Below are 4586 nucleotides of genomic sequence, written 5' to 3'. Positions count from 1 at the left end.
TGGAGTCTCACTATGTTGCCCAGGCTGGCCTCAAACTCCTGGGCTCAAGCAGTCCTCCTGCTTCAGCCTCCCAAGTGGCTGGGACTGCAGCCTGCACCACCATGGCAGCTCAAGGCCTTAAATGTTATGCAGAGCTCACTGCCTTCCTCCTGTCCTCTCATGGATATTAGCCACTGGCCCTAACTCCAGATCCATATTCTTCTGGGCTACTATGACATCAGCTCCGCTAGCTGCTCTGCCTTTGATGTCTCTTCATTCCAGGCATTTGGAGATTTATTTGGATTATATTTTATTCCACATCTTTGTATTTGTTCTAGAACTGGGCCCGCCTTCACAGTAGGTTGACTCAATTCTGATGCTAGAATCTCAATGGTGGTTAAAAGCCCAGGCTCTGGGGACAGACCCGGGTTTAAATCCTGGAGTCCATGGTTATTTTTTCTATGACCTTGGTAAACTCTTTAGGTGTCCTTCTCCTATCTATAAAATGAGAACCATGACATTGACAACTTGTCATTGACAATTGACAATGACATTGTTATCATTTTATAGACAGGAGATTCTATTAAATGAGGTAGTAAATACAAAAAACACACACACACACGCACACACACACACGTATATACATATATATATATATATATATATATATGAATTCCAAGTAAAGAAAAAAGAAAAAAAAAACAACTCAGTAGCCAGGTATGGTGGCTCACACCTGTAATCCCAGCACTTTGGGAGACCAAGGCATGTGGATCACCTGAGGTCGGGAGTTCAAGACCAGCCTGGTGAACATGGCGAAACTATGTCTCTACTAAAAATACAAAAAGCTGGGCATGGTGGCACATCCCTGTAATCCCAGCTACTCAGGAGGCTGAGGCAGGAGAATTGCTTAAACTCAGGAGGCAGAGGTTGCAGTGAGCTGAGATCACTCCACTGCACTCCAGCCTGGGCAACAGAGCAAGACTCTGTCTCAAACAAAAACAAAAACAAAACTCAGTAGATACCATTATTACTATTATTATCAATATAGAAAATTGAAGAAATAAAAAATAAAAAAGAACAGGAAAGAAAATGGTGTGTGCCACCTGGTGGCAAGACTTACCTCCTGATTTGGGAGGTAAGACACATTCTACCTATAAATACAGAATCTACACCCATCCAATTGGCCCCCAAAAGCCTCTGATTTCCTCAGGAAGGTTCTGAAAAATGCCTTCCTCTAGTTACTTTACCCGGAACATGGCTTAAGTCTTTGGCTGCTGGAAATGGAAGAGCTACCTTTGAATATGAGAGTTCCGACCAGCTACTTCTGTGTTTTGTGATGTGTTGTGTGAGTGGGTTAGTGTTTTTCTGCTTCCTCTTAAGTAGAATAACTTTCTCTTTGATGACTTCTGAAATAGAACTTCCCCCTTCCCAACACACACAAATGTGCATACACAGGCCCACACCAACCAGGCAGTACACCAGGGTCACAACACTTCATTCATAACATCATTAAATCATAGTTTAGATGATCATCAGGAGTGCAATGCCATGTGAGCCAGACGTATGTATTCCCCACACGTGTCTGATTTTGGAAATCCGACATCTTCTCTAAATAAGTATATCTTCCTCTTAACTCTCACTTTCTCAATAAAGATAAATGTGACACTTGCACACATACTCAGTTTCTATCCCTAAATTTCCCTGACAGGGAAGTCTAATAGTCCAAGGATATCTTTTTGTGTGTCTAGCTATCTCATGCCTCTGGATTCTAAATTCACACATTGTGAAGATTAAATGGCAAAGCATGGATGTATCTAACCCTTATTTGGTACTCAGTCAGCTCTCAATAAATGTTGGAACTGGGGCTGGGTGTGGTGGCTCACACCTGTAATCCCAGCACTTTGGGAGGCCAAGGTGGGCAGATCACAAAGTCAAGAGGTTGAGATCATCCTGGCCAACAAGGTGAAACCCTGTCTCTACTAAAAATACAAAAATTAGCTGGGCATGGTGCACAAACCTGTAGTTCCAGCTATTCGGGGGGCTGAGGCAGGAGAATTGCTTGAACCCGGGAGGCGGAGGTTGCAGTGAGCTGAGATTGTGCCACTGCACTCCAGCCTGGTGGCAGAGCAAGACTGCATCTCAAAAAAGAAAATGTAGGAATTGAACATGTCCCTACCCTCCACCTACTGATGCTATCTAAGGTAGATTTTTAGAATATGCAAATCATAATTCCCTAATGCATTTGTCTTCAAAGGTTTTATATATATATGTGTGTGTGTGTGTGTGTGTGTGTGTGTGTGTGTGTATGTATATTATATGTGTGTGTATGTAAATAACCTGCCAGTCACTGTTTCTGTTTCTCAGAGTCAACATAAACTTTGGGAAACCAAGAGTGATTTATATTCTGTACTCTTGAGTCCTCCTCCACCAGCAGGTTTTACACTTTGCATAGATTCTTCTTATACACATGCTGATGTTCATGGCTGGCTTTGGTGTATCACCCATAGCATGAACCTCGAGGGGCCTGGGGGGAATTGTGTTGCTCCCTTCTCCATGTCAAATAGTACAGATAGGCCCACTCAGCTCCATTCCAACTCTCAGCAAAACTTCTGTGTTGTTCTGAGCCATAAGTGATTGAGAATATCCTACAATGGGTTATATGCTCCCAAAGTCGATAAACTTTTATAGGATTCCAAGGCAAAAACAAGTGGGGTAATTTTTCCAGCTAATATGGCTTGCTAAATGCTTCAGATAAAAAGAGAAAGGCTGTTAATTTCCTAGGCTCCTTTAGAGCTTGAGTTTTGAGTCCATCAAGGAAACTCACTTAGGGGTTCGAAAGGCAGAAATAAGGTGGGGGCCATAATTCTGCTATTCTCTGTCATTCTCCCAGCATGCAGGCATATGGAGATAAATTGAGTTCTGGGACAGACATGGGAAGAGTCCCAGTGTCTGCTGCTTAGCTTTGTGGGTGTCAGGAATGATGCGATTCTAGTACTTCCTGATTTCCCAACTTACTGTAGTGACAGAAGAAGCAGCTCCCTAAAGGGCCACTCCTGCCATCTTGTTCTGGGGAGTCATTCTTGGAAGGTTACCCTATGGTGCCTACAGCCCCTCAAACAATTGTTTTAAGTATCTAATTTCCTTGTCAAGGGATCGTTTGTTTAAATTAGCCCTGGTGGTTTCTGCAACTGAACCTGGATGGAAAGACCGTAGAAACACCCCTTCCTCTCAACACCCCCATGCTCTCTCAACCAAGGCTGGTGAGCCTAACTCTAGCTGGAAAATTTACTCCGCTTGTTTCTTTCTTTGAATCTCATAGAAACTTATCAACATTGGGAACATATAACCCAGTGCAGGATATTCTCGACTACTTATAGATCAGAATAATACACTTAGAACTTTTGTCCTGGTAAAAATTTTGACCGTGTGGAAAAAAAGAAAGAAACAAAAAGGACTATGGGTGTAGTGGGCACCGCGGGAGAGAAACAGATGCTGAGCCAGAAGGTAAATATTGCTACCTCCACACTTTTGCCCCACATTTCCCCTGATGATGATGGGGTTTGGTTTTAGAGCAGAATGTCACTATCAGGCAAACCAAGTAAGCAAGAAAGTGGCTGGAAAAGTCACCCATCCCAACCATCCTTCTTGCCTGAATCTGCAGCCATAATGCAAATTTTCCAAAATGCTGTTTTGCAAGAGTTTGCTTGGAGTTCTAAAAAAAAAAAAAAAAAAAAAAAAAACCCTAATAGTATGTTTGTTCTCCTCCTAAGTGTTCTTGCAGGGGAAGTTTTTTTTTAATTTAAAAATAAAATGTAGTTATTTTTATTTAAGACAATTCCCCATCTTGAACACATTTACATTTTTTTCTTCTCCCATTTACAGCCTGTTTCCTTAAAAACATTGAGAAGATTTAAGTGTCTAATATTTTCCAAGGCCATCTCATGATTCATCAGTTTATTGTTTGTTAAGTATCAGCCTAAAGAAACTGTCTTAAATGGGAATGTTGATCTGGATTGTCTCTTCTGATTTACTTCACAGATGGTGGGAGACTGAATTAAAAGTTTAAAAAGTCAACATTTTGCTGAGTCCTTTGAATAGCAAAGAGGTCCTGTGAGAACCAAGTGAGGCTAAATAGACAATCTTTGTCCTATAATATAGAATCACATATTAATAGAATTTGTGATGGGAAGGGGCCTTGGACCTGTCACCTCATTTCACAGAAGAAACTGAGCCCTAGAGAAGGGAAATGACTAACTCAGAATCGCCAGTGACCACTGGCAGAGCTGGGAGTAGAATTCGGGTCTCCTGAGATTTACCCTCATATGCTTTCTCTCCTGCCTTACTTATTTTCATGTGTGCCCTTTTGATCACATTTCCCTTTCCTGCTTTCTGGCCTTTTCTACTTTAGCAGGAGTCAGATGCCTTTCTGAGTATCTCTGCTTATAAGAAATACAGAGATCATTTAAGAAACTGAGAATTGCCGGGCGCCGTGGCTCAAGCCTGTAATCCCAGCACTTTGGGAGGCCGAGGCGGGTGGATCACGAGGTCAAGAGATCGAGACCATCCTGGTCAACATGGTGAAACCCTGTCTCTACTAAAACTACAAA

Source organism: Cebus imitator, unplaced genomic scaffold (genome assembly GCF_001604975.1).
Source record: "Cebus imitator isolate Cc_AM_T3 unplaced genomic scaffold, Cebus_imitator-1.0 Scaffold197, whole genome shotgun sequence".
NCBI lineage: Eukaryota > Metazoa > Chordata > Mammalia > Primates > Cebidae > Cebus > Cebus imitator.
The sequence above is the reverse complement of the archived record's forward strand: the minus strand, read 5'-3'. Positions refer to the sequence as shown.